Below are 26284 nucleotides of genomic sequence, written 5' to 3' on the forward strand. Positions count from 1 at the left end.
TACACAAATAGAAAGATAGATGCATGCATACATAGGAGATGTATAGATAGATAGCTAGCTAGAAGGGGCATACATAGAAAACATGAGGCCCCAGAGCAGAAGTTCTAATCGCTTACTGTTCCCACCTGACAAAGTATGGGGACTCTAACACAGTATGATACCCCAACTGTGACCCCAACACAGTCCTCCACACAATATGATGGCCTTCAAACTTCCCTCCATACAGTATAATGGCACCCACACAAACCTCTGCGCTGTATAATGGCCCCACATAGCTCTAAAAACAGTATAATAGTCCTCACATAGCCCTCCAAAATTATAATGCCCCCACATAGCCCTCCAACAGTATAACGGCCCCCACATAGCCCTTCAAACAGTATAACAGCTCCTTCAGATAATATAATGGGCCCTCCATATGATATATAATAATAATAATCTTTATTTTTATATAGCGCTAACATATTCCTCAGCGCTTTACAGTTTTGCACACATTATCATCGGTGTCGCCATTGGGGCTCACAATCTAAATTCCCTATCAGTAATGTCTTTGGAATGTGGGAGGAAACCGGAGAACCCGGAGGAAACCCATGCTAACACGGAGAGAACATACAAACTCCTTGCAGATGTTGTGCTTGGTGGGGTTTGGACCCAGGACTCCAGCGCTGCAAGGGTGCAGTGCTAACCACTGCGCCACCGCGCTGCACCAAATAGTCCTTCAAACAGTATAATAGCCCCCACATAGCCATCCAAACAGCATAATGGCCCCCACATAGCCATCCAAACAGCATAATGGCCCCCATATAGCCATCCAAACAGCATAATGGCCCCCACATAGCCATCCAAACAGCATAATGGCTTCCTTAAATTCTAATGGGCCCCACATAGTTCTCCATCTAATATAATGGGCAACAGATAGCTTTCTATATAATGGGCTCCAATGTTATGAACAGGTAATTCAGAACCACAATGGACCTTGAAGTTCAGAGCACACAAAGTGACCTGACAATTACCAAAAACATAGAACGAGCTCTGAGACGTGGGAACTCTGCTGACCGAAATCCCTAATCCTATCACACCACACTAGAGGTAGCCGTGGATTGCGCCTAACGCTCCCTATGCAACTCGGCACAGCCTGAGAAACTAACTAGCCCTGAAGAAAGAAAAATAAGCCTACCTTGCCTCAGAGAAATTCCCCAAAGGAAAAGGCAGCCCCCCACATATAATGACTGTGAGTAAAGATGAAAATAGAAACACAGAGATGAAATAGATTTAGCAAAGTGAGGCCCGACTTACTGAATAGACCGAGGATAGGAAAGATAGCTTTGCGGTCAACACAAAAACCTACAAACAACCACGCAGAGGGGCAAAAAGACCCTCCGCACCGACTAACGGTACGGAGGTGCTCCCTCTGCGTCTCAGAGCTTCCAGCAAGAAAGAAAAACCAATATAGCAAGCTGGACAGAAAATATAGCAAACAAAAGTAACACAAGCAGAACTTAGCTTATGCAGAAAGACAGGCCACAGGAACGATCCAGGAGGAAGCAAGACCAATACCAGAACATAGACTGGAGGCCAGGATCAAAGCACCAGGTGGAGTTAAATAGAGCAGCACCTAACGACTTAACCTCATACCTGAGGAAGGAAACTCAGAAGCCGCAGTACCACTCTCATCCACCAAAGGAAACTCATAGACAGAACCAGCCGAAGTACCACTCACGACCACAGGAGGGAGATTGGCCACAGAATTCACAACAGTACCCTCCCCCTTGAGGAGGGGTCACCGAACCCTCACCAGAGCCCCCAGGCCGACCAGGATGAGCCACATGAAAGGCACGAACCAGATCGGCAGCATGGACATCAGAGGCAAAGACCCAGGAATTATCTTCCTGACCATAACCTTTCCACTTAACCAGATACTGGAGTTTCCGTCTCGAAACACGAGAATCCAAAATCTTCTCCACTATATACTCCAATTCCCCTTCAACCAAAACCGGAGCAGGAGGATCAATAGATGGAACCACAGGTGCCACGTATCTCCGCAACAATGATCTATGGAACACGTTATGGATGGAAAAAGAAGCTGGAAGAGTCAAACGAAAAGACACAGGATTAAGAACCTCAGAAATCCTATATGGACCAGGAAACCTTCATAGGAATATAACGAGATGACAACCAAACCAAATCCCCAACACGAAGTCGGGGACCCACACAGCACCTGCGGTTAGCGAAACGTTGAGCCTTCTCCTGGGACAAAGTCAAATTGTCCACTACATGAGTCCAAATCTGCTGCAACCTATCCACCACAGTATCCACACCAGGACAGTCCAAAGACTCAACCTGCCCTGAAGAGAAACGAGGGTGGAACCCAGAATTGCAGAAAAACGGAGAAACCAAAGTAGCCGAGCTGGCCCGATTATTAAGGGCGAACTCAGCCAAAGGCAAAAAGGACACCCAATCATCCTGATCAGCAGAAACAAAACATCTCAGATATGTTTCCAAGGTCTGATTGGTTCGTTCAGTCTGGCCATTTGTCTGAGGATGGAAAGCCGAGGAAAAAGACAAATCAATGCACATCCTAGCACAAAAGGCTCGCCAAAACCTCGAAACAAACTGGGAACCTCTGTCAGAAACGATGTTCTCTGGAATGCCATGTAAACGAACCACATGCTGGAAAAACAATGGCACCAAATCAGATGAGGAAGGCAATTTAGACAAGGGCACCAAATGGACCATCTTAGAGAAGCGATCACAAACCACCCAAATGACCGACATTCTTTGAGAGACGGGGAGATCCAAAATAAAATCCATAGAGATATGTGTCCAAGGCCTCTTCGGGACCGGCAAGGGCAAAAGCAACCCACTGGCACGAGAACAGCAGGGCTTAGCCCGAGCACAAATCCCACAGGACTGCACAAAAGAACGCACATCCCGCGACAGAGACGGCCACCAAAAGGATCTAGCCACCAAATCTCTGGTACCAAAGATTCCAGGATGACCAGCCAACACCGAACAATGAACCTCAGAGATAACTTTATTCGTCCACCTATCAGGGACAAACAGTTTCTCCGCTGGGCAACGGTCAGGTCTATTTGCCTGAAATTTTTGCAGCACCCGCCGCAAATCAGGGGAGATGGCAGACAAAATTACCCCCTCTTTGAGAATACCCGCCGGCTCAGGCAAACCCGGAGAATCGGGCACAAAACTCCTAGACAGGGCATCCGCCTTCACATTTTTAGAGCCCGGAAGGTACGAAACCACAAAGTCAAAACGGGAGAAAAACAGCGACCAACGAGCCTGTCTAGGATTCAACCATTTGGCAGACTCGAGATAAGTCAAGTTTTTGTGATCAGTCAAGACCACCACGCGATGCTTAGCTCCTTCAAGCCAATGACGCCACTCCTCGAATGCCCACTTCATGGCTAGCAACTCTTGATTGCCAACATCATAATTTCGCTCAGCAGGCAAAAACTTCCTGGAAAAAAAAGCGCATGGTTTCATCACCGAGCAATCAGAACTTCTCTGCGACAAAACAGCCCCTGCTCCAATTTCAGAAGCATCAACCTCGACCTGGAACGGAAGCGAAACATCTGGTTGGCACAACACAGGGGCAGAAGAAAAATGACGCTTCAACTCCTGAAAAGCTTCCACAGCAGCAGAAGACCAATTGACCACATCAGCACCCTTCTTGGTTAAATCAGTCAACGATTTAGCAATACTAGAAAAGTTATTGATGAAGCGACGATAAAAATTAGCAAAGCCCAGGAACTTCTGCAGACTCTTCAGAGATGTTGGCTGAGTCCAATCATAAATGGCCTGAACTTTAACAGGGTACATCTCAATAGTAGAAGGAGAAAAAATGAACCCCAAAAATGAAACCTTCTGAACACCAAAGAGACACTTTGACCCCTTCACAAACAAAGAATTAGCACGCAGGACCTGGAACACCATTCTGACCTGCTTCACATGAGACTCCCAATCATCCGAGAAGACCAAAATATCATCCAAGTATACAATCAGGAATTTATCCAGGTACTCTCGGAAGATGTCATGCATAAAGGACTGAAACACTGATGGAGCATTAGAAAGCCCGAATGGCATAACCAGGTACTCAAAATGGCCTTCGGGCGTATTAAATGCTGTTTTCCATTCATCGCCCCGTTTAATACGCACAAGATTATACGCACCACGAAGATCTATCTTGGTGAACCAACTAGCCCCCTTAATCCGAGCAAACAAATCAGACAGCAGCGGCAAGGGGTACTGAAATTTGACCGTAATTTTATTTAGAAGGCGGTAATCAATACAAGGTCTCAGCGAACCATCCTTCTTGGCCACAAAAAAGAACCCCGCTCCCAATGGCGACGATGACGGGCGAATATGACCCTTCTCCAAAGACTGCTTCACGTAACTCCGCATAGCGGCGTGCTCAGGTACAGATAAATTAAACAGTCGACCCTTAGGAAACTTACTACCAGGAATCAAATCGATAGCACAATCACAATCCCTATGCGGAGGTAGGGCATTGGACTTGGGCTCATCGAATACATCCCGGTAATCAGACAAGAACTCTGGGACCTCAGAAGGGGTGGATGATCAGATAGACAGAAATGGAACATCACCATGTACCCCCTGACAACCCCAGCTGGACACAGACATTGATTTCCAATCTAATACTGGGTTATGGACTTGTAGCCATGGCAACCCCAACACGACCACATCATGCAGATTATGCAACACCAGAAAGCGAATATCCTCCTGGTGCGCAGGAGCCATGCACATGGTCAGCTGGGTCCAATACTGAGGCTTATTCTTGGCCAAAGGCGTAGCATCAATTCCTCTCAATGGAATAGGACACTGCAAGGGCTCCAAGACAAACCCACAGCGCCTAGCAAACTCCAAGTCCATCAAATTCAGGGCAGCGCCTGAATCCACAAATGCCATGACAGAATAGGAAGACAAAGAGCAGATCAAAGTAACGGACAAAAGAAATTTCGACTGTACCGTACCAATGGTGGCAGACCTAGCGAACCGCTTAGTGCGCTTAGGACAATCGGAGATAGCATGAGTGGAATCACCACAGTAGAAACACAGCCCATTCTGATGTCTGTGTTCTTGCCTTTCAGCTCTGGTCAAAGTCCTATCGCACTGCATAGGCTCAGGTTTATGCTCAGATAATACCGCCAAATGGTGCACAGATTTACGCTCACGCAAGCGTCGACCGATCTGAATGGCCAAAGACATAGACTCATTCAGACCAACAGGCATAGGAAATCCCACCATGACATCCTTAAGGGCTTCAGAGAGACCCTTTCTGAAAATAGCTGCCAGCGCACATTCATTCCATTGAGTGAGCACGGACCACTTTCTAAACTTCTGACAATAAATCTCTATCTCATCCTGACCCTGACACAGAGCCAGCAAATTTTTCTCTGCCTGATCCACTGAATTAGGTTCGTCGTACAGCAATCCGAGCGCCAGAAAAAACGCATCAATATTACATAATGCAGGATCTCCTGGCGCAAGGGAAAATGCCCAGTCTTGAGGGTCGCCACGTAATAAAGAAATAATGATCTTAACTTGTTGAACTGGGTCACCAGAGGAGCGGGGTTTCAAAGCCAGAAATAGTTTACAATTATTTTTAAAATTCAAAAACTTAGCTCTATCTCCAGAAAATAACTCAGGAATAGGAATTTTAGGTTCAAACATAGGATTCTGAACCACCAAATCTTGAATGTTCTGTACATTTATAGCGAGATTATCCATCAAAGAGAACAGACCCTGAATGTCCATGTCCACAGCTGTGTTCTGAACCACCCTGATGTAAAGGGGAAAAGAAAGACAGAACACAGTGCAAAGAAAAAGAAATGGTCTCAGAACTTCTCTTTTCCCTCTATTGAGAAGCATTAGTACTTTGGGCCTCCAGTACTGTTATGAACAGGTAATTCAGAACCACAATGGACCTTGAAGTTCTGAGCACCCAAAGTGACCTGACAATTACCAAAAACATAGGACGAGCTCTGAGACGTGGGAACTCTGCTGACCGCAATCCCTAATCCTATCACACCACACTAGAGGTAGCCGTGGATTGCGCCTAACGCTCCCTATGCAACTCGGCACAGCCTGAGAAACTAACTAGCCCTGAAGAAAGAAAAATAAGCCTACCTTGCCTCAAAGAAATTCCCCAAAGGAAAAGGCAGCCCCCCACATATAATGACTGTGAGTGAAGATGAAAATAGAAACACAGAGATGAAATAGATTTAGCAAAGTGAGGCCCGACTTACTGAATAGACCGAGGATAGGAAAGATAGCTTTGCGGTCAACACAAAAACCTACAAACAACCACGCAGAGGGGCAAAAAGACCCTCCGCACCGACTAACGGTACGGAGGTGCTCCCTCTGCGTCTCAGAGCTTCCAGCAAGCAAGAAAAACCAATATAGCAAGCTGGACAGAAAATATAGCAAACAAAAGTAACACAAGCAGAACTTAGCTTATGCAGAAAGACAGGCCACAGGAACGATCCTGGAGGAAGCAAGACCAATACTAGAACATTGACTGGAGGCCAGGATCAAAGCACCAGGTGGAGTTAAATAGAGCAGCACCGAACGACTTAACCTCATCACCTGAGGAAGGAAACTCAGAAGCCGCAGTACCACTCTCATCCACCAAAGGAAGCTCATAGACAGAACCAGCCGAAGTACCACTCACGACCACAGGAGGGAGCTTGGCCACAGAATTCACAACACTCCAAATAGCCTTCAATACAGTATACAGGCCCCACAATGTACACATTTAAAAAAATGAAATAAAATACTCCGGTCTCCCCCTCGGTCCCCGCTGCTCCAGTCTCCTCTGCTCGGCTCAGGGCGCCCATTGCAGTGACATCATGTCGCCCGCTTTGCTGAGACGTCAGTTACAGAGGGAGAGTGCAGGAGGTGGGAGCGTCAGTTGATAGAGCGATGCTAGGCAGGAGGCCCCACAGCGCCCACTGTGTCTGCCGCCATTGGCAATATGCCACTGAAAGATAATTAGAAAGATATCAGATAGATATTAAGAAGATTGTTAGACAATGTCGGATAAATACAAATCTGAAAATCCTACAGAATGGAGTTAATGCAGCAGAGAGAATGAAAGCAGCGGCCATTTCTGCCCAATATAAGGATTATGTCTCTAATACAAAACTTTGCTTTGATTTGATTCCAGGCTTCTGCGCTGTGTGTTCTGCGCGTTCTCCTGTGGTTATCGATGCTTCTCAGCCTTCAGATTTACTGTCCGTATTAAGCCGCCATTGGTGGATGCTGGGAGTGTGCACAGAATATTCCACAGTCCTCGCTCTGTCACTTGTGGTTTACAGCGGAGAATAGCAGATTTTTTTTACTCAGTGCTATTTAAAAACATTAAAAAATATCCCGTTTACAGCTGTCGCACCAGTCATTAAACCATTCCAACCAGTCCCAAAGCGAACGACCAGACCCTTCACGACCCATTATGTCCCTAGCATTGTGACTGCCCGGGCTCCGCTGTCTAATGTTAATGTTATACAGGGGCCCCCAGGTATCATATGCCATTTATAGGGCTCAGCAGTCCTGAACCTCCTCGGACACCAGGGACTGGGATAGACTGTAACCTCTCCACCCCACAGTGATAGGGCACTTTATATATCCCCTAAAACTCTTCGCCAAATGCTGATAGGTTCCTATAGGACTTATCATTCCTATAGGATATATAGGATTCTCATATTAGAGCTTCCCACAAGTTAGAGGTCATAAGAACAGTGTAAACGACCATGTACATGAGCCTTGACTATGCATTGGCCAGCTGATCATCCCAGTCTTGCTCCCAGAACCCCGATTTTCCTTGAGGAAGCTGGGAGCAGCCAGGCATTTGGGCAACATAGAATAGGGCCCCCTGCTTTGGACTCCATTCTGCAAGCCAGATCGGAGGCTTCAGGAGGAAATTACCGAGTTCTGATGGCTTTGAGTCATACTTTTAATAAATGGACAGCTATTCATTTGAACAGCCACCATAATATGTATTATACAAAGCGGGTTCAGTGGGTGGGATGGATCCTCTAAGCCCAAGGTCCGGGTGGGCACGCAGGCAATGGGTGTCGGTGCAGCAGCTAGGTGGAACACGCAGAACATGGGCAGCTAGGCAACTAAGCAAGAGACAGGAGATCACAGGCAAGCAGGCAGACACATTGAAGGCAAACTAAAGTTTTAATTAAGTTCGAGAAACCGCAAGCGGGCAGGAGATGTCATGGAAGCCGCATGAAGACAAGTAGAAGGCAAAATATAAGTCTTAAATAAAGTCCTGGAATCCACAAACAAACAGGCAGGATGGTGAACTCAGGCAGGCAGGAAACGTTCGGGAGACTCCAGGCATGCCCGCAGCATGCAGGTAAGCAGAAAATGTCCAGGAGACCGCAGGGGGGATGCTGGAAACCCCAGGCAGGTGGGAGACATCCAGGACACCACAAGGAAGCAGGAGAGATGCTAGAGACCGCTGGCAGGTGGGAGACATTCAAGAGACCACAGGCAAGCAGGCACGATGCTAGAGAACGTTGGCAGGTGGGAGACATTCAGGAGACCACAGGCAAGCAGGAGGGATGCTAGACACCACTAGCAAGCGAGAGACATCCAGTAGACCACAGGCAAGCAAGATTACAGGAAATCGTAGACAGGTAAATGAGGTCATCCACTAACAGGTAGCAGAGTTACTGGAAACTGCAGACAAATAGGTGAGGTCTTCCACGAACAGGTAGCAGGGTTACTGGAAACCACAGACAAGTAAGTAATTCACGGGGAGCCACAGTCAGGCAGGAGACGTCCTGATGACTGTGGAGTGAAACTGTGCACAGACAACTAAGAGCAATGCCAAGACACAGGTGTGTGTCCTGGGAAACCTTATGTAGTCCTAGGAAATACAACACATGGGAGCACATCAGGCTACTTGCAAAGCCCAAGATGGAGCACGGGAAAATCTAACGGACCGGGGCATGTATGTAACTGTGTATAAAAAGTATGACTGAAGGCCACCAGAACGGGGTGTTATTCTCATGGAGACTCCAATCTGGCTCATAGATTGGGGTCCAAAGCAGGTGGTCCTACTCTACGGTGTCCAAATGCCCTAATGGGACACAATGTGATGAGTAATATTTATAAAACAACCTTTCAAAACAAGCATTCAACAACTGGATCCCGGCCACTTTCTCTCATGGTGTTCTTGGTTTCCTCTTCCAGTGGGAGTTGTTCCATATCAGCAAGAAAGAGCTAGAACACTGTTTCTTCTGTCTCAGATAGAATGTGACCACTGCAGCCAATCATCACTGAATAACTGCAACTGTCACCATACCCCCCTGCGCTGGAAAAGGAGGCCAGCACCTGCAACAGTGCAGAAAAATGTTAAACATCTGATATATGTGGCTTTTTATATATTAATACCCACATGTGCAAATTTTTTTATTAAATGCAGCGGATAACCAGTTTAAATAACAGATCCTTTAATTATGAGATGACTCAGCTGACTCTGTCTCAGTCTGTACAGCAAAGCTGATGCTGCAGAAAACAAGAAATGCCAGCCTGTAGCACCTGCTCTAGTTGAAGACTTCTGGATATGTTTTCTTTATCAGACTTCTTCCCCCAAAAAAGAAAACTATTCCATATTTACTGTAAATAATAGATCAGCGTCTAATGATACATTCCCTCATGTTTAATAATTTATGACTAATTATTAGGAATCTGACTTTTTTTTAATTTTTCCATCACTTCTTGAATAAAATAAAGTCATCCGTCGATCACTGTGTATATATAAATCTCTGTTTTGCCGGCGCTGTCCGTTTTATCAGCCGCTACGATGTGACAGGTGCTTTAAATTTGGTCATAAAATATAGATGCAGCGCTGCAGCCGGACCGGTGCATACAGTAAGCGACGGGTTATCTGACATTCTTCCTGTACATCACACCGCAGTGCTGCTAATAATAAAACGGCTAATTATAGTAGAGCGCAGTAAGAGAAGAAAGAGGTGATAATAGAAAGGGGAGAAGTCAGAATCGGGCACGTTCATTAATTAACCTCTGAGCGTTGCAAGTCTGCGCGGTGCAGCCCTCACCTGTCCTGTAATGTCTATTCGTTTATCTTGTTTCCTTTTTATTTTGCATATCAGCAATTATTTATTTAGTGTCGTTGCTATTCATTATGTATGTATTTCTGATATATTCTACAGCACAGACAGAATGAATTCTCTCCTGCTGGCTTCTGTCCTCGGCGGGGTGCAAAAATCTAAATTTCCAAAAATCTAAATATCCTCTTACACGGGAGGGCTGAAACGGAAACATGCAGCAAGGTGTGAGCGTAACTAGATATTAGTGATGAGTAGAGATGAGCGAATATTTTCAGAAAATAATAACCAAATCCGAATATGCCATATTGGTACCCCATTCATGCCGAATTTATGTTTGACGATCGTTTCCGAACTTATTCACTCATTTCTACTCCCATTGACTCCAATGGCGCTAGGCTATGTACAATAATCACCGGCGATCGTAATCCGAACCGAATATTATAAAATTTGCTCAACTCTAGTGATGAATGAATCTGCCAAAATTCGAAATTAGGATTGAGTTGAAGTCATGTTATTCATCATGCTGTATGGTGAAAAAAAAAACAATGAAAAATTCTTCGCCGCTCACGTGTCCGGTCACTGAATCCCCCCTCCCCATCCGTTTCGCCAACGAGCTCCATCTAGAGTTTTCTTCCTTTCAATCCACGACCTCTGGTGTTTTCACTCTACGCCAGGCTTTCTAGTGACCAATAAGTCTATGATATGACGACGCACATCACCAAAGTCGTAGAGTGAGATTAGAGGTCTGCTCAATGCCAAATGCCCTGGAACAGAGCAAAGATGTCGGTCATGTACCAAAAAAGAAAGAAGAGGCTGACGGAGGACCAGATGGGAACGAGGGTTGGTGAGGAGGAGAGTTTTATTATATTTTTCATTCTCTTTATTGGCTGTCATTTTTCTGATACAAATCACCGAAAAGTCAGAAGAATATTAATTTTCTCTAAAATTCAACACAAATCAAAATCACTCATCTCTCCAGGACATGTCTCCCACTCTCATACATATAACAATGGTGGGAACTCTGGTTCTACTGGTGGGGTCGGATGCAGCCTTATGTGGGTCGTTGGGTCGCACAGTCCCAGCCTATAGAGCTTGTTTACGGGATGAGTTGTAGTTTTGAAGGATGCCATTCATTTCAATATATAATCTTCTGAAAAATTGCAAAAAAAATGTTTACCACGGGTTACTACAATTTATGGTGATACCAATTTTTTTTTTATGTTTTACTAGTTACTAACTGTATGAGATAAATGTTGTGATATTTTAGTTATTTGGAAAGTTGTTGACAAGACGGTTCCAAATATATATATTTTTTTTTATATATGATTTTTTGAATCTTTTATATTTTTTTTTTAGTCTTCCTAGGGGACTTGAACCTGTGATCTCTTGATCTGTCGATTGCCTATATAATTTACTGCAGCCCTGTCATATTGCAGGGTATTGTAAAATTAGCAATTTCCTATAAAGCCAGAGAAATCAGCGGGATCAGCATCAAAATCTGCAGAGTAAAATGAAATATCTGTGAACAAAAGCTAATGCTAACGAGGCATAACTTTAAGTAAATTGTTTTCAATGCTAAATCTGTACAATTTACTGTATAAAAGTGACTTCTTATATGGCCGAGAATTAATGGACCTCTGTGTTAGGGGGTCTGTGTGATATCGTAGGATCTGCATCCCCTGTAAGTTACATCACTGTTCACAGGGGTCCAGGACACAGAGACAAACCAGAAAACAGAGAAAAATATTACTGTGAAATATATCTATGTACGTGGCCATAATATGGAATTGCTTTGTAACAATCTGTACTATAGCGTTCATGGTCTGCAGAGGTTTTATGGTGCCACAAGATGTATGAAAACTAGCCATCACTCTTTCAGATGAGAACTGTTAATTCGAGGCTGTCCTGTGCCAAAAAAGAGTGGGGTTTCTATAATTCCTGCCCAAACGCGAGACAGTTTTCTGCTGCGTCAAGTGGTGTTCATAGACGAGAATTAAAGAGGACCTGTCCACCAGGTCTAAAGTGTCCATTTTTTTTCTTATTTTATTTCCACTGCTGCCCTGAGTAATTAGTTTTTTATTTTTTTTAAATCGGCCATTCAGATTCAAAGATATGGGCCTTTTTATGTAGGGGGCGTGGCTCACAGGATCCTCTGGGGCGTGTGTTTATTTCTCTATGAGCCACGCCCCCTTCTAAGGAAAAATAAAAAGAAACACTAAATGAAAAGGCTTATATCTCCGGAACCGTATGGCGGATTTAGAAAAAAATAAAAACAAGAGACACTCAGAGGAAAATGAGAGCAAAAACTGGGCATAAGTGATCTGGTGACATGTCCCCTTTAAATGTCCGTATAGAATGGTCGTCCAGTTCCGTTGAATTTGGCGTGTTTGGTCATTTTTAGTTTTTTTTTTTTTACTTCTGTGATCATCAGATTCTAATTTATTTTCCAAGAAAGACTTTCGGCGTTTTCCAGATTATTACAGGAAGTCTCAATTTGTTTCCTTTGTCATTTACTGTGAGCATTTAATTTCAGCTTTACCAGAACGCCAAAGGGATCAATGGAAGACAAAAAAAAAAAAAAACAAGGCCTGGCCTAAAGCGATGAGTATCTCTAGGGGAAGTCTAAGAGAAAATCATCATACGGCTTAGGGCTCACACGTATTGCCAAGATCTTATTTCCTTAATGCATCTATCCGGTGAACTAGATGAATGTAGCAGAGCGCACCCTCAATGAGCCTCTAGATAAACACATGTATACTGTAGAGAGAAATTAATTCCGGAGATGGAGGACTGATAAGTAAAGCGCTGTAACATTTCGTTCCGAGGAGAGAGGCGCTGGATAATCATGTGGCAGCCGCAGGGCCTTGTAGTGTACTAGTCACTGCCGATACGAAAGGTTAAGTGTATCCAGCAAGTGACATTTTAATATACTGGAGAAGTTCAGTTTACTGAGATGTGCGGTTCCAATCACACAATTCTGGGACGAAAAAAAAAATATAACATTTTGCTTGTAATAAGCATTAATGCGGTATTCCACCTTCATCTTCCCAGTATAGTTTCCGTATCGGTTCCTCGTGGTCGCGGTCACTCAATAGTAAACCTTGTGGCTTATTCCTAGGAGCGACGCTTCCGACCTGGTGGAGTGACGGACACCCAGTGTCTTTACTTATTGGAACAATTGCCAATCACTATCATTGTATTGGTTTCACAAAACTCAGCAACGAACTTCCCTTCTGGATGTAATGCAGAGACAATCCTCTGCAGCTGATCAATTTGTCACGGTAAAGATGTTGATAATCATAAGACATCCTTATCTGAAGAACATTCAGTGAATATCTTCTTGTTTGATTAATTGCTGGAAAATCTTACCTGAAAATTAATCTCCAATCATTTAGCATTTAATCATGACATTTATAAATTTAGCATTTGGCTGCAATTAATTTTTTACTCTATCAATATAGCAATCAGTGCTGCATTTATCTTGAGACAGAGCTACAAGTCCTCTGTATCCTCAGAGCTGCAGCCACCATTAAAGGCAGCTCATATCAGACTATATTATTATAGAGTTCAGTGCAAAACTGTATGCAGCTCCCTCTAGTGGTGTCTTCATGCAGTAAGAATTTTATCATTTACCTTTCCTCTATGCAGTTGATTTGGAGTTCTGAATCATAAAAAAAAACAAGTTCCAATCGATATGAAGTTTAATTAAGAGCTGGATGAGCACAGAAGTCATGAATCTTTTCTGTGTTTACACACCTGTCCCTAGTCAGGGCTCTGCTGTCTTCGCTCCTGTCCGCTAAACTTTCTTGTGCTTCACGGCGGGCTTTGTAAATAGCCCGTCATGCTCCCATTTGAGCATCTACGTAGGCCTTAGGCCTACCGAGACACACTTAGGCATCCAGAACATCTCTTGGCTGCCTGCAACTTCGAGTACCTCATTTACCTGTCTGCCTGCAGCTTTCAGTACCTCTACAACCTGCCTGTAGTCTGCAGGACATCTCCTGTCTGCCTGTAGCTTCCAGTACCTCTGTTACCTTTTCCCAGTCTCCCACGACCTCTTCTACATTTCTGTCTGCAGCCTCCAGGATGTTTCCTGTCCACCTGCAGCTTCTAGTATCTCTGCAACCTGTTCCCTATCTTCCATGACCTCTGCTACCTATCTGCGGTCTCCCGGATGTTTCTAGCCTGCCTGAGGCTACCAAGACCTCTTCTACGTGTTTGCAGTCTCCCCGATGTCTCCGATTTGTCTGTGGCTTCCAGTACCTCTACTACATGTCTTCATTCTCCCGGACATCTCCAGTCTGCCTGCAGCTTCTAGTACAACTGCTACTTGTTTTCAGTTTCCAGTACTTCTACTACCTGTTTCCCGTGTGTCTCACCTGCCTGCTGAACCCATGCCCATGGCCCTTGGGCTTCGAGGATCCACCTCATCCAGTGAGCATAACGTTCTGGTATGGAGGTCGAAGGGTGAATGTCACATATTGGCTGGTCCCTTATTTATTGACACTCGGAGTGCGCGTAGCCAATAACCTGACAGTGTTTTCCTGCTTGCTGACTTACTTATCATTCTGATTCTCATGTAATGTAAATGAGTTCTCAGTGTACTGACTCCCCGGTGAGGCTACCATAGGCTTGTGCTTTACACATTTTACTTGCATTATTTTCTTCACGTTATACCTTTTAATGATTCCTTTTTCAAACATATTTTCCTATTTATTAAATCTCCAATTATTCCAAATGGTTACATTTGTAGCAAACTGAGCCTCTTCACGCTCCTCTGAAGACAAGGGGAAAGCTTGAGAAAGGGGGTGTAATATGTGTTATGTGAAGATGAAGGTCTGAAGATCAGTCTTCTATAAAAGTAACCATTTGCTAAAATGAGAAACGTTTCCATAAAATAAGCAACTGTGTTTCAAAAGGATTTATAAAGTACATGGCGTTTCAAAAGAAAATAATACAGCTGGGATTCACTTGTAGCAACAATCCAGGACTGATTAATGAGCTAGTCTTTTCTTTTTTTTTAAATTGTTGGCTTGCGCTTTTATCCAGCATCCATTCTGAACAAGCATGGTTGCAGTGTAAAGTAAAGGGGAGAAAAAGAGCTGATACCTGAAGTATATGTATAGGGAGATGGAGGAGAAACAGGTAAGAGAGGCAGAGACACACATATAAGGTGTTCCTTACTTGTAAATGTTTTATGTCATCAATGCGTGATTCACAGCTACACTGCTCAGTACTGCTGTATAATGCCCTCCATGCTGCTGATGCTTCTGAACATGTGCTACATATGGACAGGGGAGCAGGAATACCTGTCTGTGTGTGCTGTGTCTGTGCATAGCAGTTAGTAAATGATTTATCTCACCCAGTGCTAGATTCACAGCAACATTGCTCAATACTGCTGTATAATGTCCTCTATTCTGCTACACACACAAAAAAAATGACATTTTCTCATTAAGTGGTCATCCTGCTATACACCTCTACTACATGCACAAATACCTACAATATACATACATCTGATGTCACCTTTAGACACAATACATGAGACCCAGTCTTTCTTACTTAAGATACAGTTAGCATAAATTCATCAATTAATACAGGTGTTGTGCATCCACTAAAATTAAATACCTAAAAACATGATACACAACCAAATATATAAGTAATGAAAAATGTATTTGCAGGTTACATATAATCAAAGAATAGCATGAAAAAAAAACTACCAGGTGGCGAAAAAAATGTAGGACAAATTAGGGGTATATGTATACAGATCAATAGGCTGGTAATAATATGTATTTGTATATTCGATATTCTGGCTGCCGCATTCACTCACATTCACCGCCCTTGCATTAACTCTCTATACTCCATCCATATCGGCCCCTCTGTCCTTGCCTCTCCTATGTATAGCACTCATGCTCTGTTCACATTGCTCAACAGCACAGATCCATTCAGTCCCACCATCCAACACAAGAGACGCTCTCACAAATCACTTAACCATCTGCTCACTCTTTCTATCCGTCTTCTCCTAGTCGCTGGAGACATCTCTCCCAACCCCGGCCCCCCATGTTATAGCCAGTCAAACCTCCCAACTCCTACACTCAGGAACACCTCTAACCTTATTAATATTCCATGCATGCCTCCTGTCTTTTTCAATTGTACCCTTTGGAATACTCGCTCTGTGTGTTATAAACTCTCCTTCATCCATGACTTCTTCCTTTCTAATTCTCTTAATCTCCTGGCCCTTACTGAAACCTGGATCCAGCAAGCAGACACCACCGCTGCTGCTGCTCTTTCATATGGTGGACTACATTTCTCTCATACCGCAAGATCGGACAACAGAGCAGGTGGAGGCGTTGGCCTGCTCCTTTCACCCAAATGTACCTTCCAAATTATCCCCCAAGTACCCTCACTTGTCTTCCCTTCCTTTGAGATCCATGCTGTCAGACTCTACATCCCTTTCTCCATGCGAGTGGTGGAGGTGTATTGTCCTCCCGGCCCCTCTCATCAGTTCCTGGATCACTTTGCCACCTGGCTGCCACACTTTCTCTCCTGTGACACCCCCACCCTCATCATGGGTGATTTCAACATCCCCATTGCTTCTCCCCTCACCCCATCTGCTTCTCACCTTTTTCTCTCTAACCTCTTCTTTCGGCCTCTCGCAGCATACTAACTCTCCAACACATGAAGATGGAAACTCCCTCGACTTGGTCTTCTCCCGGCTTTGTCCAGTGGATGATTTCACAAACTGCCCTCTCTCGCTCTCTGACCACAACCTTCTTTCATTATCTATCAAGAACTGCCATCCCGCTCAGGTCACCCCCACTTTCCACACTTATAGAAACATACAGGCCATTAACACCCACAAACTTATGAAGAACTTGCAGTCCTCATTGGCCCCAATCTCCTCCATCTCATGTCCTGATTCTGCTCTGAAGCATTACAATGAAACCCTGCAAAGTGCCCTGGATGAAGCTGCACCTCCTATACATAGAACAACTCAGCACAGACGGCGACAACCATGGCACACACTGCAAACACGTTTCCTGCAGCGGTGCTCCAGGTGCGCCGAACGTCTGTGGAGAAAATCTAATCTACCCGAAGATTTCATCCATTTTTAGTTCATGCTAAAAACATACAACTCTGCCCTTCACCTCTCCAAACAAACCTATTTCAACACCCTCATCACCTCGCTGTCCAATAACCCTAAACGTCTCTTCGACACTTTCCAGTCCCTACTCAACCCAAGAGTGCAGGCCCCAACTACAGATCTCCGCGATGACGATCTGGCCAATTACTTCAAAGAAAAAATTGACCACATTCGACAGGAAATCATCTCCCAATCTCTCCATACCATGCACTGTCCTCCCTCCCCCACCGCATCTAGTTCACTCTCTGACTTTGAACCAGTTACAGAAGAAGAAGTAGTCGGGCTCCTTGCATCTTCTCGCCCAACCACTTGCACCAGTGACCCCATTCCGTCACATTTCCTCCAGTCCCTTTCCCCGGCTGTCACCTTTCACCTAACAAAAATATTCAACCTTTCTCTCACTTCCGGTATTTTTCCCTCCTCATTTAAGCATGCCATCATACATCTATTACTTAAAAAACCATCCCTCGATCAAAACTGTGCCGCTAATTATAGACCTGTCTCTAATCTTCCCTTCATCTCTAAACTCCTCGAACGCCTGGTCCACTCCCGTCTGACCCGCTATCTCTCAGATAACTCTCTTCTCGACCCTCTTCAATCTGGTTTCCGCTTTTTACACTCTACTGAAACTGCCCTCACTAAAGTCTCTAATGACCTACTAACAGCTAAATCTAATGGTCACTACTCCATGCTAATTTACTTGGATCTCTCTGCAGCATTCGATACTGTGGACCATCAGCTCCTCCTCACTATGCTCCGCTCCATCGGCCTCAAGGACACCGTCCTCTCCTGGTTCTCCTCCTATTTCTCTGACAGCTCCTTCACTGTATCTTTTGCTGGTTCCTTCTCCACTCATCTTCCCCTTACTGTTGGGGTTCCTCAAGGATCAGTCCTAGGCCCCCTCCTCTACTCGTTGTATACTGCCCCTATTGGACAAACAATCAGTAGATTTGGTTTCCAGTACCATCTCTATGCTGACGACACCCAATTATACACTTCTTCTCCTGATATCACACCGACCTTTTTAGAAAACACCAGTGATTGTCTTACCGCTGTCTCTAACATCATGTCCTCCCTCTATCTGAAACTGAACCTGTCTAAAACTGAACTCCTCGTGTTTTCTCCCTCTACTAACCTACCTTTGCCTGACATTGCCATCTCCGTGTGCGGTTCCACCATTACTCCAAATCAACATGCCCGCTGCCTTGGGGTCATACTTGATTCCGAGCTTTCATTCACCCCCCACATCTGATCACTAGCTCGCTCTTCTTATCTACATCTCAAAAACATTTCTAGAATTCGCCCTTTTCTTACTTTCGACTCTGCAAAAACTCTTAATGTTTCACTTATTCATTCTCGTCTGGACTATTGTAACTCTCTACTAATCGGCCTCCCTCTTACCAAACTCTCCCCGCTCCAATCTGTCCTGAATGCTGCAGCCAGGATCATATTCCTCACCAACCGTTACACCGATGCCTCTACCTTGTGCCAGTCATTACACTGGTTACCCATCCACTCAAGAATCCAGTACAAAACTACTACCCTCATCCACAAAGCACTCCATGGCTCAGCACCACCCTACATCTCCTCTCTGGTCTCAGTCTACCACCCTACCCGTGCCCTCCGCTCCGCTAATGACCTCAGGTTAGCATCCTCAATAATCAGAACCTCCCACTCCCGTCTCCAAGACTTTACACGTGCTGCGCCGATTCTTTGGAATGCACTACCTAGGTTAATACGATTAATCCCCAATCCCCACAGTTTTAAGCGTGCCCTAAAAACTCATTTGTTCAGATTGGCCTACCGCCTCAACGCATTAACCTAACGATCCCTGTGTGGCCCATTCAACAAAAAAAAAAAAACATAATCAGGTTCCTCGCTTCATGTTCTCATGCACTTTATGCAGTTAATAGCCCTCTGTGTCTGTACTGTTACATACTTAGGCAGTTAACTGGTTCATGCAGCTTTACATGAACACCCGATCCTTACACTATGGCTGGTCCGAATAACTAAAGCAATTGTTATCATCCACCTCTCGTGTCTCCCCTCTTCCTCATAGTTTGTGAGCTTGCGAGCAGCAGGGCCCTCATTCCTCCTGGTATGTATTGTGAACTGTGTTTTTTGTTATACTGCAATGTCTATTGTCTGTACAAGTCCCCTCTATAATTTGTAAAGCGCTGTGGAATATGTTGGCACTATATAAATAAAATTATTATTATTATTTATAATTATTAATAATAAAAGCACAAATATACACATGGATCAAGAGTGAATTATGCTTATTAGGAAAAATATCAAAATGACTCACTGATGTAGTAAATAATATAAGTAAATAATGATAACGTGATTAGAAACAAGAATACTGTATCCTAATAAAGTGCATAGTATAGATGTATCCCAATTGGCGTCCACCAAGGTGTTAACAGCAGTTGGTTTCCGAGGTCTGTCTGAATCAAACCAGAATCATCAACATCAAACAGGGTATCCAAAAATTGAGTCTTTTGTCTCCCGGATTTGCATGTAAGCCTGATTTTTAGCTCATTGTTGTTTAGTGATGTGATAAATCCTGAGAGATCTTCATTTGTACCCTGCCATAAAAAGAAAATATCTTTAATAAAACGACTCCAGGATAAAACTTTATCTATTTGGGTTATATTGTCAGACAAAAAATGTCCCTCTCCCACAGCCCCAGGAATAGGTTTGCATATGAGGGCGCACGGGATGACCCCATAGCTGTTCCCTGGAGCTGCAGGAAGAAGGAACCCCTAAAAAGAAAAAATTGTGGGTAAGTGCAAAACGAAGACGTTCAAGGATCAATTTTGTCATATCCTCCTCTCTGACGCTCCCCTGTTTTACATCAGCAGTCCCCACATGGGTTGTATAATATAATTTATATCTTTATATAATAGCACCACTGCCACTGCTCATTAGAGCAGGTGACTATCACTATGTGAGTGATGTATTTACCCAGCAACTGACCATACAATTATTGTATACAATCATATGCTACTATTATAACACACTCCAATTTGGATACATCTGTTTCTAATCACATTATTATTTATTATTATTATTATTTATATAGCACCATTAATTCCATGGTGCTGTACATGAGAAAGGGGTTACATACAGGGTTATAGATATCATTTACAGTAAACAAGTTTACAGTGACAGACCGGTACAGAGGGGAGAGGACCCTGTCCTTGCGGACTTACATTCTATGTTCTATGTTACATTATCAATTATTTATTTACTTATATTAGTTACTACATCAGTGAGTCATTTTTATCTTTTCCCTAATAAGCATAATTCACTCTTTTGATCCATGTATATATTTATGCTGTAATTATTACCATCCTATTTATATGTAGAAGAGACCAAGATAGAGCTTTTTGGTAAAGAACATCATTCTACTGTTTACCGAAAATGGAATGAGGCCTACAAAGAAAAGAACACAGTACCTACAGTCAAATATGGTGGAGGTTCAAAGATGTATTGGGGTTGCTTTTCTGCCTCTGACACAGGGTGCCTTGAATGTGTGAAAGACATCATGAAATCTGAAGATTACCAAAGGATTTTGGGTCACAATGTAGTGCACAATGTCAGAAATCTGGTTTGCGTTCTAGGTCACGGGTCTTCTAGCAGGACGATGACTCCAAACATACTACAACAAGCCCCCAGAAATGAATGGAAACAAAGCGCTGAAGAGTTCTGAAGTGGCAGCAATGAGTCTGGATCTAAATTCCAATGAACACCTGTGGAGAGATCTTAACATTGTTGTTGGGAGAAACATGAGAAACCTGGAGCAGTTTGCAGAAGAAGAGTGTGTGCTCCAAAATTCCAATTGAGATTGTAAGAAGCTTGTCGATGGTTATAGGAAGCGATTGATTGCAGTTATTTATTTCAAAGGGTGTGCAGCCAAATATTTAGTTGAGGGTGCCCATAATTTTGTCTGGCCTATTCTTGAGGTTTTGTGTGAAATTATGTCCGATTTGCTTTTTTTTTATCTGTTTTTGTGTGTGTTATTCCTTTTTTTTTTTCCAAACTGTATTTATTAAACATTTTCAACATTAGCATATCAACATGCAAACATAGGTACACGGAATTACCTCTCCCTTTCCGGTAATACAGAAGCCCACTATTAAAGACGATAACTATTTTAGCGATCCAGTTTGCAAGTTAAAGGCAAAGTGCCTCTCAATCAAGGTAAACATAAGGCTAAAGACATAGAATTCAACATGGAAATACAGTACGAGTGGACTACCACTCTGTAACTAGATAACCCCAAATGGTGAGAGAGGGGAAGTAATAGCTAAAGAAAAGATGAAGAACAAAAAAGAGGGGGGAGGGGTCAACAAACAGACTAGGGAAAATCAAGGAGAGGGGAGGGGGGGGGGGAACACACGACTCCGCATTACGCCCAGTGTGTTATTTAGGAGACAAGTCCGCTTACAAGGGTGCTCGGTCCGCTACCGTCCGTTCCAGGAACCATGTAGTTGTGCAGAAGCATTGTTTGAGCCTCTGTTGTATATGCGTTGGAAGGATGGGTATAAGTGGCTGCCATAGTTCAAAAAAATTTTGGGTTTTTAGTTCTTTCTGAAGGGAAGCCTCCACCCAATCCATCCTAAATAGGAAAGAAAGTTTGTCCAGGAAGATCCTCAATGTGGGCACACTAGGTGCCAGCCAGGTTTGTAAAATCGTTTTCCGGGCCGAGGCCGAAATCATGTACAAGAATTTTCTACCAGAAGTGGAGATCACAGCCCCTTCATTAGTAATGTATCCAAAAAGAGCCCAGGCTGGGGTGAGAGCCACTCTATATGGTGTATGCGTATGAGTAAATACAAGTATGCGTTGCCAAAATTGTTGGATTTGTGAGCAAGCCCACAAACAATGGAACATGTCTGCCTCGGCCTCTCCACACCTGGAACAGATCGGACTCGGTATATTACCCATAAGAAAGTTGCGCCTTGGCGAGATATAGGATTTATGCATAATCTTCAACGCCATTTCCCAGTAAGATGTAAACGGTGTAAATTTAAGAGTGTTCCTCAACATTTGTAAAATCAGAGTAGGTGTTAATGACGGGTCACAGAGCTGCCACTTCATTATTCCTGTGGAATGTTCTTCCCTCTCGGTCTCAGTTCTTAGGAATGTATAGTAGTCTGACCCAAGCCTTTTTGTCAGCTTGCATGCGATAAGTTTGGTTATCAGCTTATCCTGCCAGTCATTATCACTGAAACCTCGAGTAACACTCGTCACATAGCTCTGTAGTTGCATGAAGTGGAAAGGATGTGTACCGATGAAATCAAATAGGAGTGTCGCTTGGTTGAAGGCAAGGACCTTTTTGGAATGTACATCCACTATGTCTCCCACCCTGCCCAGGCCTAGTGTTTGCCAAGCATGAAAAATGTAGTGTGCCTTCCCTGCCTGAAACCTAGAATTAGTACAAAACGTCTGTGCCAGCGACACCTGTGATGATAGCTTTAATCTACGGCGTATGATAGCCCATGACCGCCAGATTGTCATAAACAGAGGATTGGCTCTCAGTTCCTGGGGCACTAATGTGTAGGGCTCGTGTGTTATTCCAATACACTCAAAGGAAATAAACATGTATAAGAAAACGTGTAATTTCAATCAATTTTCTGGGAGAAATATTTCATTTGCTGGAGCAATTTCAAGGATACTAACACTTTTAGCTATGACTGTATTCAATAGGACATTGTCTTCACCCTCTATACTGACTCTTCCATGCAGGACATACTGTAGTGATTAATAAAACAATGGAAGGAGCGTTCAGCCTCCTCCATTTCCGGTAACGAGAGGCAGGAGAAGAACTATGATCGTCTTTGCTTTGTTTGCTCTCAGGATTTTGCTTGAACTTTTCTGAATAATTCTAGTAGAAGGATTGCAGGCAGGGTTTCCATCATCGCTGCAAATTAAAAACACCATGGACCACAAACACCAGGTTTTTTGTTTTGACGCTTGATCCCCTCATGAATCTGCTAAAAAAAACATAAAACAAATTTAAAAAACACAAATATATAAACAACACAGTCTAAAAGTTAGCAAATAATATCACCGTACAAGTAAATGTATCGCGGTACCATTACTGATCAAAACTCACTATATCAACACCAATACTGCCCACAGTACAGACAACAATAATACCGCCAAACCATGATCCCATATTACCTCCACGGGGCAACCAAAAAATACCTCCATGCTCATCGTTAACAAAAACAACTAAGATGAATATTACTGCAATACAGTGACCATATAGTGGGCAAAACCAGCAGTATAAAGGCGCTCTGTGTACTACATATGTACAGTATATATATAAATCCAGTGGCTTACTGATGATATTCTCTGTGATGAAAGTCAGCAATCTCTGCTGTTCTCCTCTCCATCTGGCCCAGACCGCCACTGAAACTTCTTCCACCCATACCTTATTTCTGCAGAAAGTAACGCCTGGAAATTTTTGGTCATCAGAAAAATTTTCCTCCGTCATATGCCAGTTTTGTTCCGTACATATTTAACTCCTCTTTACAGAGTTATACTGCCCTCTCTATGCCTCCACACAGTGCCTCCTTTGTACCCCCATAACGAAATCAATACCCCTTTGCAATTATGTCCGTTTTTGTGGCCCCATACACTAATTTTGTCCTCCATTCAATAATCTTGATCAGAGTTTGGGCCGAGTGTCTTTTGTTTTTCTGGTACACGGCTAAAAATAAATAAATAAATAAATGTTTTTCCACCTTCTCCTATGTGATAGTTTGTGAAAATCGGACTGCACTCAGATGTCATCCGATATTTCCACAGATCCATAGATAGATGTGCATTGACCATATTGTTCCATCCCTCGGATCAAAGTCAGACGTGTCTACGCAATTTTCCGGGGACCACCCGGTCCACAAATAATCACAGACATGAGAATGTCCCCATAACATAAAACAATAAAAATACTAACTAGTTTCTAATAAAAGCGGCAAGTGGTGATGTGCAGAGGTTTCCTGATTTCTTATGAGTGATGGCGCAGCAGCATAAAGTCTTGTACGGGTGCAGGCTAATTGACCAAGATGCCTCCATATATCTACATTACTCCATAGTCGTCCAGATACAACCTGACAAATTCATCCAGACAGTTCATCTGCGCGAAGCCATAAAACGCCAACTGCTCTGCGCCAAGGAAACCGCCGGCGCCGACAAAGCATAAAAGGCGTAAAGTAATTGTTTTCTATGAAAATAAAACACCTTTCTCTGCATTGCATGCAAAATGTCTGATATAAAACAAACACTAGAATTCTTTATTTGTAAACACAATGTAACACTGGGATTGTTATTATTAAAGGGGATGTTAGCTTTATAGAGAGGGAAAGTGGAATAACCCGCCGTCGGCAGTGGCTTATCTTCTTTCTGAACAAAAGATCAGTCATGTTGAAATCCATATGCCCAATCCTTTTTTTTTTTTTGTAAAGCTTCCAGCAAGGGACTGTTTTCCTCTGGAACTCGATTCCCCAGTTACGTGACAAATTCCCCAGTTACAGGGACAAACTGCACACAAAAAAAGTGATCATGCGACAAATATGCTGTAAATCTATATCAAACATAAGAAAAAAAAATCTAATAAAAATATTATGACTCCCTCCTCAAAAAAAAAAAAAAAATTTATGACGTAATAAATTAAAGGGATTTTCAAAATTCCAAAAACTTGGCCCCAAACGATTATATATACATATAAAATAATAAACGCAACTTATTCTTACTCTCCCTGCGTCCAGCGCTGCTCCGATCTTTGTGCACTGGCTGCTGCAGACAATCACATCATGTAGACGGCATAAGCCACTAAGCTCAATGATTGGCTGCAGTGCCGGTAACCACTGTAGTCATGACATCACCACTGCAGCCAGTGCATAGAGATTGGGGCAGCAGTGGATGGAGAGATGGTGCTGGACCTGGAAATTGTGAGTATTGGATACTTGATGTGTTGTTTTTTTTTTTTTAATGCATAAAAGTGCTGGCGGACATGTTTTTTTTTAAAGTACAAAACCCCTTTAATTTATGAAGTCATCAAGTGTAAAACTTTAATGATATAACAAATAAATAATAAACATTTCCAAAAATTCCATATGAATATTTATTTTCCCAAAATCATTGTAGCTAAAAAAAAAAAAAAGTTTTCTATGAATTACACGGTAGTTTTTATTTTATCTGAGTTTTTTTTTTTTTTGCATTTTCTTTAAAAAAAAATTACCCTTAATGATTTCATAAGGCGAGTGAATAAATGTAAGCGCGGGCGACACTGTCAATATTAAATCACAGAAGAAAGAAACCTCCAGGGGTCATGGGAGAAGTGTAATCCATTAGCGGGAGAGGGCACTCGCCAAGCCACATTGTTTCTACGGATCGTTTTATTCGTAGCTCATTGTGTGCAGAAAATAATATCTGCTTTTTCATTCAAACCAGGAAATAATTAATTTAAAGGGACAAAGAATCTCAGACACTGATGGATTTATCATGTCTGGTGTTTACATACCTTCTTGCCAGAGCCATTTTTCATGTTTGTACTTTTTTTTTTTTCATTTTTGTCTCCTTTTGTTCCAAGAGCGATAACTTTTATTTTTCCGGTCACATACTGTACCCGCATTAAGGGCTTATTTTTTGCTCGACGAGTTGTAGCTCTGAATTATATCATATCTTTTACCATATAATGTACCAAATTTTTTTTTTAAAAATGAATGTATCAAATTGTAGTGAAATGGTAAATAAATGCAATTTTTCCATTGTTATTTGAGTTTTCTTTCTATGACGTCCATTGGGTGGTAAAAATGACCTGGTAATATAGTATAATTGCAGATTTTCGTGTTTCCCAAAACTTTCCATTCTTTTTTTCCCTCCCTGTTAAATATTAGAAAAAGTTTCAATAAAAACATTTAAACAAGAAAAAATGACCTGGCAATATGATTCTCCAGGTCACTATGATTATGGCAATACCAAATGTAGATATATATTTTCTTTATAT

This window comes from Ranitomeya imitator, chromosome 2, assembly GCF_032444005.1.
Source record: "Ranitomeya imitator isolate aRanImi1 chromosome 2, aRanImi1.pri, whole genome shotgun sequence".
In the NCBI taxonomy this organism is placed as follows: domain Eukaryota; kingdom Metazoa; phylum Chordata; class Amphibia; order Anura; family Dendrobatidae; genus Ranitomeya; species Ranitomeya imitator.